Here is an 18,366-nt window from a genome sequence, read left to right as displayed (position 1 = left end):
GGCAGCCACGTTATAGGTGAAGATGTCAGAGTGACTCGCCATCACTGCTGATGAACCAGAGTGCTGTTGCCTCCATCGTTGGAAGCCCACGTAGAAGACGAGGATATAGAGGGGGAGGAGGAGGATGTTGGTGATGGAGAAGGCTGTGAAGATGAAAATGCTCGATCTGGACCCAAAGCAATTGCTGAGTAAAAGATGGAGGGAGGAGTCAGATGAGTTAAAGGAAGAGTTGACCGACATATCTATATGTCCGAAGGTCTTAAGACTTGGAGAGAATAATGTGAGATTCTGGAAAAGACAGAAATTATTATCATTCTTAGCTTGTCTCTTAGACTTATTAAACATTAAACAGCTGTGACCACATACCTCCCTGCTCCTTCAACACCTAGCTTGAAACTCATCTTTTCACATTAACTTGATGACTTACTCTGTTGCAAACCCCAATCCTGTGTTAACTTTAACTTTCCTGTTGGCTTGTCTCAGCCTTAATGTATCTATTATTAAAGGGCAACTTAATACCCAATTTTAGGTCCGAAACACTAGGTTATGTTTAAAACACACACACACACACACACACACACACACACAAACACACACACTTTGTTATGAATTTTTTGAGTTACTACACATGAAAGGCATGCAGGATATGAGATAAAATAGTCTATAAAACCTAACAAAAACAACACAGCTTACATGCTGCTAATTAACTTAATAACTTAAGTTATTTAAAAAACTTTTACAACATGTATATCACCAATAAAGCTGTTATTTTGTCAGGAGAGTACTTGGTAATTAAGGTTGAATGGTAAACGTGGAGCAAAAAGAATTAACCTCTTATTATTTAAAAATGTACATCAATAAACATTGAAGTTACTGAATCAAACTCACCTTGTCAGCAACGTTTCGTGACTGTTCTTCTCCAGTGTCTTCACCCTGATTTAATAATATCTGGTCCATTCATTGATGCTTGAGTGTTTGTATGTTTGTTTGTGTGTGTGTTTGTGTTTGTGTGAGAGAGAGATAGAGAGGGTGTGTGCATTTTCTAATGTCACAATGACACCATGTGACACAGTGACAGATGACAGGAGGACTTTTTGCATATCGAAAACCACAAAATGATTTGGTGTGTTTGTAGTACACTGCGCTAAATATCCCAACAGGCAACTTCCAAGTGCAGCTGCATAATATTGTCCCAGTGTCTTGCTCAAGAGCACTGTGATAAGGTGGTGACATTGGCGTCACCTTAACGTTTTTTAAAATGCATTGTCTGTCTGACTCAGTGCTTCCCCCAGTTGTGCCCTCAACAAGTCACTTCGTGATTCAGTGACATAACAAAAACCACTGGAGACAGTATATTTGCTGTTTAAACCAGTGCATTGCAGTTTTCACAGGTTTGCTTATGTTTAAGCCGTAGTTTTGCCTTAATATTAAACTTTTTTTATTTCTAATTGCCGGGTATTCCAAATCTGTGGAACTTTAACTTGACGGCTGACCAAATGTTGTTCTGTGTTTTGCTGGTTTGCAGTCTCCACTTGCTGCTCCCCTAGTAGTGACTCCTTTGCTATTAAATTTTGAGATCATTTGATTTACAGTATATGTTCTGGGGCAAAATCATTCACATGTTTAAAACTCAATTTTAGAAACGCAACATTTAATATTAGTTAGTAATATGCACAGTAACATCATTGGTCTTTAAACAAATAAAACCAGATATTGTAGAGTCAAGATGACATCAAGCTTTCTAAATGACACCAGTAAACACAAACAAAGCCAAACTGGGAACACAGGTGTTCTGATTTGAATAAGCAGCAGTTGTAGTTTACATGTCATTTGAAACCTGTCAAACATCTAGACTCAATAATGCACAAGCAGCACTAATCACTTCATACAAGAGACTTATGCTTGTGCATTTTGTTCACTTATGGGAACATTTCCATACTATATTTTCTGCATTAGGACTGAACATACAGTATATAAACATTTAGTATCCAATAGCATTGTGAGACTAAACAATTGGACCCATTGGCTATGTAAATGTGGTCTTACAAAAAAAGAGAGCTAAAAGTGATGTCATTTTACCACATTGGTCTTACAGGGTTAAACTTTACATAACAAACATGAAACACTGCACACACACACACACACACATACATACATACAGACACACACACATACATACAGACAGGCAGACACACTTGCAAACGCCCATACAGCAGTCAATGACACAAGAAAGGAAGATCAGGAACACTTTTGGTGAGGTGGGAGTTTTTTTTAATCATCTTCTCTTGGATTTCATTGTTAATATTTTTATCAGCTTGTGCATTAAAACTGACAACAGTAGCTAATACTACATGAAGAAAAAAAGAAAACCAAAGACTGTTGAAAAAGCAGCACAAAATTCTGAACATGTTATTTTCGTTGGTTACAGAATTTAAAGTCTTTTATTAGTCTTTTTATTAATTATTTTATCAATAGTCTTTTTATATTTTAATTGCTCTTTATGTAACATTACCTAAATACAGATTGCATATGTAACAATCAATATATACAGCAATGTTTCTACATTGCCTACATGCATAGACATAAAAAAAATAAGTCCTCTTATTAAATGATAAAAGGCTTGTAGTACAATAGTAATGTAGTACAATATAACATGATATGAATCAAGATTGTACTGTAGCATTTTTGTTTTTTTCAGCACAATTTATTTTAGTAATATCGTGTCTTATTTTTCCTTTTCTTCCTTTGTCTCTCTTCTCCTATTCAAGCCTCTATTGTTTGAACATGTCAGTCAACTCCTCCTCCTCCAACTCCTCGCTCTATTCCCCTGGATGTTATGACATGATCATTAGTAGAAGCATATACACTGCCTTCACCTTGACCAGCATCCTCCTCCTCCTCCCTGCCTCCATCTTTGTCCTCAATCTGGGATTCCAGCGATGGAAACAACAAAGTTCCTCAGCATCAGCTGAGAGTCTCTCTGACTTTGTCACCTACAACTTGGCTATCATGGAGCTGACTGGAATGTTAGGCAGTACCATCATTGTTTGCAGCAGCTACACCAATCTACCTGCGATGAGGAGAGTGGGGTCCTTCATTTGGGCTTTCCCCTGGGCTGGACAGATGTACTTCCCCATCATGGCCTGTGTTGAGCGCTACCTGGCTGTTGTTTACCCCATCACCTACATGAGACTGCGACGGGTAGGCTGGGTCCGCATCAGAAATATCAGCACCGGGTTTATTTGGCTGTACAGCTTTACAGGAATGGGTTTTGTGATCCTGACCCAGAACTATCCTAAGTACAGTCAAGTACCAAGTGCCTCCATGATGGTTGTCCTTTTAATTGTGGTTACTTTCTGCAGCCTTTCTGTTCTCCGTGTTCTGATTCGCCCACGGCCAGGGGAGGTGGGTGGGGTCAGACAGCGGGTTGACCAATCAAAGCAGAGGGCTTTTCACACTATCATGATCATTATGGGAGTGCTGTTGTTGAAGTTTGGTGGGAATCTTGTTTGCAATATTGTGGGCTCCGCACCAAACGTGAGCTACAGTGTTCAGTGTGTGTTGAAGTCAACCTCAACGTGGTTCAATTTGCCAAACAGCCTGGTGTTACCTCTGCTGTTTCTGCACAGAGAAGGAAAAATACCAGGCTGTAAACACAACCCTGAATCAGGATGACAGTTAGATCAGATTTTTCTGAAATTAGATTAGAATGATTTGTTTTTTAGTAGCATTTTCGGTGTTCAACAGACACTTGTAGATTTTATCATGCTCTGGATGTCACTGATTTTTCTGAATTAAATTATTATAAATATTCTGTAATCTATATAAGTTGTTTACTGTTTGTGCATTTTGTTTACTGTTATGTATACATAGATGTAACTATACTACAACTAAAAGAGCAGAAATACGATACATAATAAACATTGACTCAGCGGTGTTTGTGTCCACATTGACTTATTTTTATGAATTTTATAAAGTGGCTTTCATCAAAAACAGTATTTAGCCTGAATCAAATTATATTTACAAAATCACACATAAGTTTTGCATTATATAGCCTACCTGGCCACAAAACTACCAGTAACGTTGTACAGTATCCATTCTGCATGCCATTTTTTTGATTTGAATAACCACTAATCCTTATTTGCAGGTCAGTTGAATCTTGTCAAAATGGGATAGGAAACGACGACACCACAAGTGATTTAAGAAGCTTAAGGCATGTTTAATCTTAAAGATAAATACCTTGACTGTAAATTCATGAATTGCTCTGTAATGATCAATTCATAGTTTTCAGTCACGTGACATGCACGGTGACCTGGAGGGCAAAACAGCAGACAAATATAGCGGCTCACACCACGACTACCCCGTAGACACGCCACAAAAGCAATCATTTTTTATTTGGATCACCTTTCAAATTAAGAATAAGAAAAATATGTACACAAACTGTAAGTGTTGGGCATATCCAATCCATACAACGTTACAACATCCGCTGCCGCATTTTTTCTAGCGTTAAAAACCACCAGTTCCCTGCTACCGCTGGAGTACAGTAATTGTTTACTTTTACCTTCTGGGAAATACCTAACACAGCCTGGGCTTGTGTCCTCCTCGATTAGTGCATCCGAAAGCCATCAAGAAAAGTAAATAACTCAAAGTAACAGTGTGTCACTTGCTTATTGGTTGGCAAGCAGCAGAAAATATAACGTCTTTTTTAGCCCTCCAAGGGAGCGTTTTCCTTGGAATGTGACGTCACGTAAAAACTATGAATACTGTTTCTGTTATTGAAATGATAAAGACACTAGATCACTACCAGTGATGCTAATCAGCAGCAGCTATCACTAACAGCACCTAGTGGTTAGAAAAAGTTTGTGAACTCTATGGAACTTCCTGGTTTTCTGCATTGTTTGGTTATAAAGTGTGATCTGATCTTCATCCAGCCTAAATTAATTAAACACAAACAAGAATAATATTTCATGTGCTTAATGAACACACACATTAGTCATTAACCATGCTGGTGGAAAGTGAACACTTGGATTTAATAAATTGTTGAACTTCTTAATAATGACTGTAACCAAGTGCTTCAGGTACATGCTGACCATAATCAAGATTCTTAAATGCCTGTTTCCAACTGGTCATTTACTCATATTAGGGACATATGAGACCTCCATACTGTAGCTTTTACTAAAACTCTAAACTAAACTTAAACTAAAACTAAAGTATCTCTCCCCATATATATATATATATATATATATATACTGTATATATATATATATAATAATATTTTGACCTAGCATCTCATAACTTGGATTTACCTCCATACACTGGAAATATAGGCTACAGCAATATATATATTTCAGAAAAATCACAAAGTTTTAGGTAATAAACACAATTCTCTCATTGTCTCAGTAAGTGTATTTTTGTTTTTCTTTTCTCTCTTTTCTCCATTAAAGCAGTACCGCACAAACCGATATGTCAGACTCTTCTTCCTCGTCCCCTAATACTTTTTACCTCTGCTTAGAAACCAGTGCTGGACTTTTTTGCTGCCTTTGCTGTAACAAAGGCCTACCTCCTCCTCCTCCTCCTCCTCCTCTTCCTCTGTCTGTCATTGTCGGCCTGGGTCACCAACGATGGTGGCAGCAGCACTCCTTTGCAACAATGAGCCACTCTGACATATTCACCTACCACATGGTTGCTATGGAGCTGATCTTTGCTTTGGGGAGTGTAGTCTACTTTTGCGGCAGACTGACTGATATCTCAGATATGACCAAAGTTGGGTTTTACATATTTTATATTGTTTACCCTGGACAGATGTTCTTCCACATCCTGACCTGTGTAGAGTGATACCTGGCTGTTGTTCACCCTGTCACCTACCTGGGGCTTAAACAGTCAAGTGGGGTCAGGATCAGAAACATCAGTGTTGGTTGTGTTTGCCTGCTGTCTTTCGGGTGGAGTGGAGCTGCAGGCTTCCTTGTTTCTCCCATTGTCCCTTTATTCTGCTTATTGATCTTCTCTTTAATTATTGTCTCTTTCTGCAGCCTTCGTGTTATCTGTTTTCTGATTCTCCCTGGGCCAGGGGATGTGGGTGGCAACAGGGACCGGGTTGACCAATCAAAGCAGAGGGTTTTCCACACCATCATGACCAAAATGGGGGTGCTGTGGTTGTGGTTTACAATGAATCAGTTAAGAGTACTTTTCACTAATATAATTTATTATATTATTATTGTTGGATTACCAAAGGAATCAGAGCTTGTTGCCTTTACATATACAGCAGTCTCAACAGGATTTCAGAGTTTTATTGTGATTGTTGTGGGTTAAAAATGTCAAGCAATTAGAACAAAGGAGTTACATTTGATTTCAACTCTTGCACACAAATCAGTAATGTTTACTCTCAATTTATTAATTCAAGCATTGGGTTTGATGACTCATGCTCACTAATGACAAATTTCTTAACAACTGAATTATCTTTACAGAATGTCAAAGATTAAACAGTATTTTTAATATGCAAATTATTTAGTATATCCACATAAAGTGTATCTGTAATGTAATAAAATCATACTATTCAATGTGATCAACTGTCCATTGCCCAACAACTTTCACTGTCTGTTCTGCAATAAAGTGATTATAGAAAGCAAATTATGTAATTCTGAGCACCAATTACAAATTTGGGACAATAAAATATCTAGATTACAAAATAACTAACATGAGAACATAAATTAACTCATTAACTGTATAAACAACTTTGACATGTTCCTTGTAACACGTTTGTAGTAGTTGGTTTTGGGACACACTCGCTCTTTCTCTCTCTCTGTATTAACCATTTGCCAATGCTGTTCATTGTTATGACTGTTGCTACATACAGTCACTTAGCAATGAAATAAAATATATCTAAAAGGGAGCCATTTGTTGTGGTTTGGTTTTATAAAGATTATACTTTTTGGAAGATATCAATGTGTTTTGCAAAGGTTTGTATCCTGCGAAAGATCCTATTACATAAAACTATGTGTCAGAAAAGTGTTATGAGTTTACACTAATGTAAGTACAGTTATCGATCAAGCCAATAAAGAAAGTGAATGACACCAGATTATTCTGTTGCCTAGAACAAGCCATCATCGACTTATTTGATGTGGATTAGATTTGCATGGTGGAAAAATGATCACAATGGGCCTCACGATTAAAGCAAGTAATGTAATCCACAAAGAAATAGGTTACACTTCTGTGTAATTTTTCTCCCTCTTTACTTTCTGAACTACATATTGAATTGAATTGAATTTATTTCAGGGTAAAACCTTGAGTTGTATCATCTCATTTTCTCATATACCTAAACATAAACACAATACATACACAGACAACTAATGCGTCGTTTATCAATATGCCTCATGACAAATGTAACATACGGGATAAAGTCACATATCTGACACTATCATTCCTACTCTCAATCTGACTGTCCTGGAAAGCACATTTAGGACCCTACAGCTCACTGTGGTGTTGAGTTCTAGCTGAATCTTTGAGTGCAGCTTTGTTAATGTTGGTAGCAGCCCTGATTGCAGATTTCATAGATGTCTCAATCCAAGCGTGAGGGAAGGCTGTGTGTTCACCAGCAAAGTGCACCCTGCCTTCACTTCTGAAGAGCTCCTTGGCGTACTCTAAATGTTGGTAGGGTGTGAAGAGAGCGAAGCCGCCCAAGCTGTAAGGATCCACGCTCCACCTCTTTACCACCACCTCTCTCCATCTATCCCTGACTTGCTCGCCGTGGATCTTTGTCAAATCTCTCAGAGCCAGCTCTTTCAAGTCTTCATCACTCGCTCCTTGGAAGAGAAGGGAGTCATCAGACCAGGTGTAGGAAGCCAGGAGGACGCCGATGGTCTTATTTTTTGGGAAACTGTGGCTGGGGTAGTATATGAAACGAGAGGGGCCATCTGTGATGCTCTTTCCTCCATGGATTCCATCTTTCTCCCAGAACGTCTCGTTAAAGGTGAGGATGATTTTAGTGGAGCTTTCATAGTGGACCCCCCTCAGGGCTTCCATCTTTCTGATGGAGAGAGGTGGATCAAAGTCCATGAAAAGGGCTGCTTTGGCCGTGGTTGTTACAAGAACGACGTCAGCAGAAAGGTCTTTTAAAGAGGCATTTTGGCCTGTCTGGTAAGAGACAGTTACACCCTTATGTGAGTGGTGGATGTGTTTGACCTTAGAGTTGAGGAGGATGGGGACATCAAGGACATTGAGAAAAGCTGTGGTCAGGAGGTCTGACCCACCGGTCACTTCATAGTACCTAAAAAACAAAACACACATTTTTTGTCTCATAGAAGTGAGTTTGCATTACGTGATGGCAACACTGTTTGATAATCTATTCAGGAGATTCTGCAGACTTTCATATTCATTTGGCCTGAGGCTACTAAAACAAGTATGTCAACTTTTAGTTATCCCTGCCAGCAGCTTTCTCTGCTTCCTGGCCTATATAGTAAAGGAGCAGTAAAAAGCCGGTTGTTGTTAAATTAATACATATTAAAACACAGACGCTAGTCATAGTAAAGAATAAATTAAATTAAAGCAGCAGCTCTGGCTTTGAACCAAGCATGTCCCAAAATAGAAGAATTTGATGGCACTCCAAGTCTCTATTGTACAGTGTATATACACAACCATATAAATGAGCGCAACTATAGCCTATGTGCAACAGAGGGTTAGCTAACAGTGAGAATAAATATAGTTATGTATTTGTACACTATCCTAATAAAGCAATCTGAATACTTCAAATGATGTTCTTCACATTTGAAACCCTTCACCCAAACCTTTCCAACACCAGAATCCCAGGGGAAGTCCAGCAGTTCATGTAACTATAAAAACAATTGAGACACCACACAGCAAATTGCCAGGTTTACAGGTGAGGTGAGAAAGTCTGGATTAGAACTTCTCTCTCAAGCTCTCTTTTATTATTACCAAAACTACTTCCATCACGGTTGTATGATGGCTGGCTTGTCGCCCCCCATTGGAGTGTGGGCTTTCAAAACAGCTACAAACTACTACTATTTCTATAAGGTGCGGTCTGATGACACTACTGTTTTGTTTCAAGTATCCCCAAAGACATAACACATTCCTAACACTGTTCGGAAAAAAAATAATTTTGTGTTAAATCAAGCAGTCTTACTTAGTGCTGTCGCTGACGTCGCTCTGGATGTAGATCATCTCAGTCAGCGCCAGGTGCATGAGGCTCTGTTCATTGAGTAAGTCTCCGATCATCCTCAGCGCTTCTCCACTCAGCCCACCTTCTTTTTTCAGATACTCCTGTGAAACAACACACAGATGTTTTCTACACTCAGTGTTCAATCCCTCAAATTGATCATTAAAAAAAATCAACAGCTGAAAACTGTGTTACAAACTGTATTGAGGACACGTGTTTTACCTTCACAGAGTAATGGTCATATTTTGTCAGTGCAGCCCAGCAGCCATGAGCCTCCACCTCATCTTTCACCTTCAAATAAGAAAAGGAAAATGTAAGAGAACTTGTGCTGGTATTGTGAGTGTTCACACACGCAAACTGAGCTTCGATATGTCTCTATAATTAGCCATGATCGAGTAACTCAATCATTACCAGAAACAAAAAGCAAACCAGTGGAAGCTGTTGGAGACAAGACAATGTATTCAATTGAACCCACTGACAGCAATGTCAGTGCTAACATTTTGTTAAAGAGTGAAGTATTGAATTGACTGACTTGAAATTTTTTTCAGGAGTAGTGTTACTGTAGGGTAAACCTTAAATAGTTTGGTGAATACCTTACCATGATGCTAAATGTTATCGTTAACATCTGAATGTACGCTTTACGGCAAAATTTGGACCTCTACATTAGCGACACGCACATTTGAGCTGTTGATCTATTGCAAACCATCTTGTCAGTCAGTTCAAAGTTGTTTTTTTCATCAAGGCCCTTTGACTCCATCCCTCTGTCCTTTCCTCTTACCTTCTGCAAAGCTTGCTGTAGCAGCTCGTCAGCTGACTTCCCTTTCTCACTTCTCCGCACATTGTAATTCAGGATATCAGGGTTTGCTTTTACGGCGTAAGTCCTCTTCCGCAACCCATTAACCAGGTAAAGGTGTTGGGGTCATCCATGGTGAAATTTTGCAGCTTGACTCCCAGCTCATCAGCAAACCAGCGGACAATGCTGTTGACAGAGGAGTTAATGGTGGCAGAGTTAGCCTGTATTTGTAAGGTCTCTTTAAGGCATGTGAGCTGAGAGTAACTAAAGAAAGATCCCAACAGTCAGCAACTACTGTTGATGTGTAAGTGAGACATTCAGTGGTGGCAGTAGGCGTGGGCTGGTTACTGGTTTGAAGGAATCCCACAGGTTGTGTGCAGCCCCCCCCCCCCCCCCCCCCCCGGTTGCAAGCAGTCAGTCACCTAATTGTACGATGGCCAAAGGAGGGGAACCCCTGAAATTTTTCCACCATTGAAAAAAACTGAGGCAATACGACAAATATGGTATCCCATCTACGGGAACACCAACCGTCCCTCTTCGATAAATCATAAGCTGGTTTCACCCCTCAATTTACTTATATTACTTAGTCTAACAACATTTGAAGGTGTAGGAGGGCGTATCACTGTGTCCTGCCCCTGGAGCCCTGGGGTGTCGGAGGGCCATGGGGTTGGTTTCCGCATTGCCTGGCCTGGGGTGGGTCTGGGTTTTGGCCCTCTTCGATGGGGCTGGGTCCCTGTCTGGGGTCACGGGGCTTGGGGGTTTCTTGCTCTGCCTGCACTCAGGGGGGATGGCCTTCAGCTGGGCTGGGGTACTGTCAGCCCTGGTTCTCCTGCATTCTCGCTCCCTGGTGGTGGGAAGCTCCCCAGCACTGTTCTCTCCCTCGGGGAGGGGCATGGCTGTCCCTGGGACATGTGCTCTTGTGTCCTTTGTTCTTGGGGGGAATTGCTGGGTGCCCTGGCTACTGGGATTGATTCGGTTGTGGTTCAGAGCTGTGCACTGAGAATTTCATCCTGGATTTTTGTTTGGCTGTTGCTGGCAGCCTTCGCTTTTCCGGCGGTTGGGGGGACGGCAGACTTTTATTGGCGGGTGCACGACAACCTACACGGCGCGTTTGCTGCCGGGCTGGGACTTGCTGCTGTTTTTTTTCTCCACCCCAAGCCCCCCTCCCCGTTTTCTTGCAGGTTTAGTTGCTTTCTGCAATTGGTGATTCCCTCTGCTATTTCTTGTTGTTCCCACCTGAATCCCCGTTCTCTTGCAGGTGTTGTCCTTTCTCTGTGGTGTCTGTTTGTGTGGTGTTTGTGCCCTCCCTCACCATTTCTGCCCCCCCGTTCGGCCCGGTGACAAGTCAATACATATTTAAATAAATAATAAAACAGACAAAGGAGGATATTAATACTCTTGTTAAACTAAAATCTGTCTGGCACAACATGGTATCCAGCCTCTCATACTCTATGCTGCTGGGCAGGAAAGGTTTAGAAAATAAATAAATAAATAAATAACAACATTTAAAAACAGAAGAAGCAACAGAAGTAGTAGTCTATGTTGTTGCCTAAAAATAAAATATATTGTATTCAGTGACAAAAGTGTATGTTTTTTACCCATATGTAAAAAGAGTGCATTTTAAAGCTTTAATTGCAATACCGTGAAACAGTAATATTTTAACTTAAGGTTATCATAACGTTAAAATCTCGTCTCGGCCCATGTCTAGGTGGCAGTGCTTGAAGTAGAAAAAAATAGTTGCCAAAGATCAGATATTAGCACAATGACATGCTGACTCCTACATCTGTCCACTGTAGATGCACTATTCACATCATGGGGAAATAACTAGTATAAATCAGTGTATTAGCAGTCTACAATATTCTAACATTAAAAAAAGTTAATATATTATAAATATTTATAGGTTACACTTATTTGGATAGTTTACCTACAGAGATTATAGTATTTATAACATTTCAGTTTATTATTTCAGTTTATTAGGTGTAGCTGAGATTCAACCATACAACTGTTTCACAAATACACCCATTTTCTGATATTATACCACTGTGGTTAGGTTTTGATTAGGGCTAATGTTCCATGCACATGTACATATTTAATTGTTCATTTAAAGGAAATGACATTAACTCACCGGTGATAACTTGGGATCCTCATGGCTCCCAGCTCAGCATACCAGCCCTCTTTTTCATTTCTGTAGGTCTCTACCCGTCCTCCGACACGGCCGCTAGCCTCCAATATGGTGACCTTGTTAAAAGAAAAAGTCTTTTGATTTCTGAATTTTTGTGATCTCTATTAAAATAGAGGAATTACAATATGTGTATGTGTGCCATGTTATGGTGGGACACTTTGAACCCAGAGATAGATTTTTGCAAGCACATACGTCATATTGTGGAGAAATCTCATTCATGTAGACTAGAGCAGAGGTCACTAATAGGCGGACCGCGGTCTGGATCCGGACCCAGCCGCCGTCCTCTCCGGACCGCCGACCTACAGCCCATTTATTATTGAGACTTACTACCTCGTGACGGAGCGTTTCTATTTTACCCCGCGCAGCTTTTCTAGCATTTACTGTACTGGTTTAGAGGACCAGGAAACTCACAGACCAATCGCATGTGCTCCAATCGTCTCATGTGACGCTGCTTAGCCAATCAAATCTGTGCACACCGAGGCTTGCGAGTCGAGTCCGCGAGATTCACCAGAGACGTTTTGGAAACACACCCGAATTGAGGAGATGAAAGATAAAAGAGATTTCACATGACTTTTAATCAAGAATGTACAGATTTTTACATGTACATTCCTCCCACGGGCAGTTCAAAACCAGAATATCTCATAGATCTCCAATATGCTAGCTGGAGCTCACGTTTCTCACTGAACAACAGAAAGTAGGAAAGTGGTAGCTCTGTAAGAGGAAATGAAAGAGAAGAGGAGGCATTACAGCTGTTCATTTGTTATGATGTGTTGAGTGTTTATTATAAAATTGGTTAAGACTACACTTCATCACTTCAAGCTACACTTTTTATTTAATTTTTTCTAAAAATTAGGCACTTTAGTTTACTTAAATTTATAATTTATTATTTGAATAGTTATTATTTATTATCCCTCCAGTTTGATGTGAATACAAATATTATTTGATTTGACAGTCCGTTGTTGATTAAAAACATGTGTTGATACAACTATAGGTTATAGTACTGAATGATAACGCAAGTTCGTCGTTTTGATGTTCCGGACCTTTGCTTCAGGAAATGTTCTCTAACTAGACCTCTTTGAAATCTAATTGAATACCCCTGGACTAGAGTATTGTACAACTATAATCCATAACATTTGAGTATGCATCTGTCAGCTTGTTTTAATGCTTTACTGCCCCCCTGTGGGCCAACAATACAATTTAAGTACCTTTAAAGTATCAACCTGTTGCATGTACCTTGTGACCTGCATCTTGCAGTAACTTGGCAGCCGTCAGTCCAGCCGCGCCAGCTCCAACGATAACAACATGGTGAGATGTATTTATGTGTGGGAGGCCGGTCTGCACAGTCTGCAGCAGCACATTGTAGTCTTTGTCCTCCAGACAATCAGCCAGATGCTCCTTCAGGCTGACAGTAGAAGTGTAAATGGGGTACAACGTGAACAGCAGCACACTGACAGCAACTGGAAACACATTAAGAAAAAAACACACCACTTACTCCAACAGGGAACTCATAACAAAAGATTTTAACCTTCCTTGATTTTAGGATATTACATTTAGCAAACGCACAAGTGAAGAAAATTTTTCCAGGAGACCAATATTTGTGTCCCATTTGAAATCAGAAGTCAGCATTGAGTTACTTTAAGTTATTTACTTAATTTTACTTGTGTCATGTATGCCATGTGTCATTTAGCTATGTTACGCAGTTATATACTTACTTTAACTCAACCATTTTCCTAAACTTAACCAAGTAGTTTTGTTGCCTAAACCTAACCAAACTGTTTCCATTTCGCAATGTTAACAATTTTCTGGCAGACAGCTTTCCACAATGTGATGCAGATTGGCACTCTTCGCTTCCATTTCATCATAATTGTTCTGTTTCAGGCAACCAAATAGGTTTATTTTGCTGTAATGTACATTATTCTAGGTATACTTTTTGCCGGACATGAATATAAATAATGACCCCAAAATTTGTTTCTAGCCTTTGAACATGTCGTCTACCTTGCACTTTGTACACTGATAATGATCTGTGTAAGGAACAACTACTAATGTGACTAGACATCTGCAACACTGACTGGGTTTCTCTATTATATGTTTACATTTCTTCTCAATTGGTTAAACACTGTAATCAGGCTTTTAAACTAAGATTTCAAAACCATAATGGACCCAGTGCACCCATTTCCCTAAACTATAAACACTTTTCCCCTGTTTTGACACGTTTCAAATTCTACACAACTCTACACACAAATCCCTTCATTTCTCATTGCCTACACCATGTGGTCATTTAGAAAGCACAGACATTCGATATTGTTCACTCAAGTCAGCACAGCTTGAGCTCAGTTAGCACACAGCTACCCAGGCGGAAACACTAAGAGTCATAATTGATAACACACCAATCAGAAGCTTCAATGGATGAATAAAACGAGGAGATGTGGAGGAGGAGGAGGTGGATGACGAGATTATCTGGCCTGTCCCAGACCAAAGACGGGATGATGGGGCAGAATGATTATTTGCTTTTGTTTGGTGTGTTGTACTGTACAGTACATTAAGAAATAAAAAATGTGCAAATGTTTACATTTGTTGTGTCTTTTGTTGTGTTCATCATGTAAAAAGATTTTTGAGGGGAAGAACCACAATTATAATTACTTATTTTTGTAGCAGTTGTATTGAATTTATCTCACCAGTGTGTAATACTGTATGGTAGTGTGTGTGTGTGTGTTTGATGGGTTGTGTGTTATGTCTGAGGGCAATGTTTTTTTTTTTCAGCAAGATTGAATGGTTTTGAGTGAGGAGCTTCATTTTGACCTGAAAATAGGAAGTTTGGGGTATTGGGTGAGAAGTTATACATGTTTGTATAGAGTTTTGAGCAAAGTTTCAAATTTCAAAAAATGTGTTTAGGTAATCCAGAAAAACTTTAAATGCAAATAGCAATATGAATTATTTAAAATGAGACCAGCAGAATTTTTATTCCTGAAAATGACACATTGTTTAGAGTGAGTGGGGTGAAATCAGGAAATTCCACTTTTTCTTCTTCTTGGCATGTGACATACAGTCTATGCCTGAAAAGCCCAGGAAAGACTTGCGTTTCCTTATTTCATCAAGTGGTGATGAAAGGTTATCTGTACACAAAACCTTGTGATCAAAAGCAGAACTACAGTTAGTCATTCCTACAGTCTGCAAAACTGCAGACAGGAAAAAAGATTTATGAACTGACCAAAGCAAAGTTGCACGTACAGCACATACTTGAAAGCACAGAATAATTACAATAACACCTTAGTCTGTAAAATCAAATCCAGCAGGACAGAGGTGCAGTCTGATACAAAAGAAAGAAATTAAATATATTTTTATGTACGTTCTTGGAAATAAAAAGTCACAGTTTTAATGGTTTGTTTAAATAAAAGAAAACACATTATTGCTGCATAATTCTTACATAATTTCCACTTCACCCCACGTGGATCCATCCTAGTTTGGAAGCTTGCCTTTCTTTTCATCTTTGGTGGCATGAAGAGGAGAAAGAGACAAAGAGGAGACAAATGTTTAAATGCAAACTCCCGACAGAAGTTGCATCTCAGACAGTAACTGTTCACATTCTGTCTGCCTGTATAACAAAAAGTATTATTTGTGAGATCTGCCTGATTTGTTCATTTGATTTGTTTTGTCTGTTTTATTTCAAATATCTGTTCTCAGTTATTTAGTCTCACTTGTCTGTTCTGTGTTTTGTGTTCCAGTTAGATTCTTGTCTTGTGTTTTGTAACCTGTGTTCTGTCTGTTCCCCCTGTCAAAACTCTGCCTACCATGTTGTCTGTGCTACTTGTTTCCTGTTGTGTTTAGTTTTGGTCTAATGTTCAGTCTGTGTTTGTGCATTTAGGTTTTAGTTGCCCCTGGTCTGCTGTCGCGTGCGTTACTTCCTGGTTTATATTGTAATAGTTATTGTCTGGTGTTTTATTCATGCTTGGTTTCTGTCTGACTGGTTGCCTTGGTTTTTATTCTGTTTCATATCACCTTGACAGTGAGTCAGTCTAATTTCCTCATGTCCCGCCCTGCTTGTTACTTGTTACCTGGTGTTTACACCTCCACCTCACCTGTTACTGCACTCAGCCTTAACCCTGACAGTAACAGGGTTTAAACAAAAAAAAACAACACTATTTGTTTAGTTTATGATTAATCTTATTTGTTTATCTTATGATTAATCTTATCATTCAAAGTAGCATACTTTAATGAATACACTTTCTGTCCACCTATTGACAGCATTTGTAATATTAATTGTAATGCACATTTTACACATTATGTATATTGTTTAAAGTAACAAGATTTTATTATTGCTGAGCTTATTTTCAATATATTTTCATACTGATAATATTATGTATCTTGTTTCATTTAACATATTTTGTACTCACATTTCTTGCAGTGTGATGATATTCATGTTTTGAATTAAATTTTAATTTCTCTCTGTTCTATTAGTAGTCACTGTAGTAATGATGTAACTTTTCACTCAGGGTCTGTTTTCATCTGATCTTGTACAGGCTATGTCATGTTTTTAATTTAAGATTAAATGATATAGTTATTTTGAATGAAATGGCTGATTCCTACCTTTCAAGGAGCTTGATCAGCAGAAGCTGTTACAGTGTGCAGATGTGAAAGCATTGCTTTCTTATATACCATACTTTGCCTCAATGCTGGATTTTTTTTTACTCACCCAACTCACCTGACCACAAAGAGAATGTCATCCTGTATGCTTTCAGTTTTCATTATTAATCAACTCATGCATTCATGTGATCTGCAACCGTTCAAGCTCATGGTAGGCTGTGTATTATCTCATGGGAACGTTGCCAGAAATGCAAATATTTTTTTGTTGGATTGAAACTGCTAACAGTCATGTTTGTAATACCCACAGTAGCATCCAGTTTGGAGAACATGGAAGTATGGTACCTTTAACTGGGTTAGCTTTTATGGAAGTAAGAAAAAAAAAAAATGAAAATGTGATCAACCACAGCGCATTTTGGTATTTGCATCTTGTGAATTTATTTGTCAACTCTTGGATGACTGTTTCCCACAATCCATTGTACACTAAGATTGTCTGTGAAAAGTGTGTCAATATGCAATAACCGCTCAGGTCTCATGATCAGAAAAAACATAATTCATCATCGTCTAGAAGGCCGTGTATTTATCTCATGGGAAAGTTGCTGATGATCATTTTTTCATTCCCTCTGTCACTTTTTTTGTGCACACATGGCGTTATAGCATCTTCAACTGGGTGAGCTTTTAAGAAGAAATACAAATCAGCTCTGCCACAGTGCATTTTGGTGTTATACAACACACTTGTATCTGCATTTTGTGGATTTCTTTGTCAACATTTTTGGAAAAACTAAGGCTGTAGTCAAGCTCACCCAAAATCAAACAAACAATTCTCACTTTTTCGGTGGTTAGATAACATCTACTTTAAAATGATTAGGAATTATGTAAACCTGAATTAATTAAAAATTAATTAAATAAAATATTACATTTATCAATAGACTGTCTCTTTCTATTCACAAGCAGTAAACTCACCAAAATAAAATTGAAAAGTTGTCAGTGGCAGTCGTTTGTTGCGGTTGTACTTTTATTACTGTAAAGTAAGGTAATCAAAGATCACAGCCAGAGACATGAAAAACAAACCATACCATATACCTGTAACCAACCATATAAAACCATGTCAAGAAAATGTTTTTCTTGCTCTGGTGACCTCCTACTATCTAAAGACAAACAGATAAGCTTATATGCTGACTGTAAATTGTCTGAAGGTGTAAATGTGAGCTTTTTCTTTGAATTAAAACTATAACACTCAGTTGCTTGGACTCAGTTCTTCAGACTCTAGAGTTCATCTCGTGCTGGACACTTAGCCGAGTCTTTGAGCACCACTTTGTTAATGTTGGTAGAAGCCCTGATTGCAGATTTCATAGATGTCTCAATCCAAGCGTGAGGGAAGGCTGTGTGTTCACCAGCAAAGTGCACCCTGCCTTCACTTCTGAAGAGCTCCTTAGCGTACTCTAAATGTTGGTAGGGTGTGAAGAGAGCAAAGGCACCCAAGCTGTAAGGATCCACACTCCACCTCTTTACCACCACCCCTGTGCAGAGAGACCTGATATACTCGCCGTGGATCTTTGTCAAATCTCTCAAAGCAAGCTCTTTCAGGTCTTCGTCGCTCGCTCCTTGGAAGAGGAGGGAGTCATCCGACCAGGTGTAGGAGGC

General features: G+C 39.1%; 1 protein-coding gene and 2 pseudogenes across 3 annotated transcripts in view; 2 read left to right on the top strand and 1 right to left on the bottom strand.

Moving 5' to 3' along the window:
• The window catches only part of LOC119912524 (trichohyalin-like), a 729,783-nt gene that overhangs the window by 238,134 nt on the left and 473,283 nt on the right, over positions 1 to 18,366 (top strand). The gene's annotated exons all lie outside the window — the stretch shown is intronic.
• Positions 1 to 18,366, top strand: part of LOC119912537 — a 452,474-nt pseudogene that overhangs the window by 88,226 nt on the left and 345,882 nt on the right.
• Positions 6,272 to 16,813, bottom strand: LOC119912531 (annotated as a pseudogene).

This window comes from Micropterus salmoides, unplaced genomic scaffold (assembly GCF_014851395.1).
Source record: "Micropterus salmoides isolate LMB-PRFRI ecotype aquatic unplaced genomic scaffold, ASM1485139v1 Ms_hic_scaffold_2, whole genome shotgun sequence".
NCBI lineage: Eukaryota > Metazoa > Chordata > Actinopteri > Centrarchiformes > Centrarchidae > Micropterus > Micropterus salmoides.
This window is presented reverse-complemented; position numbering and strand designations above follow the sequence as displayed.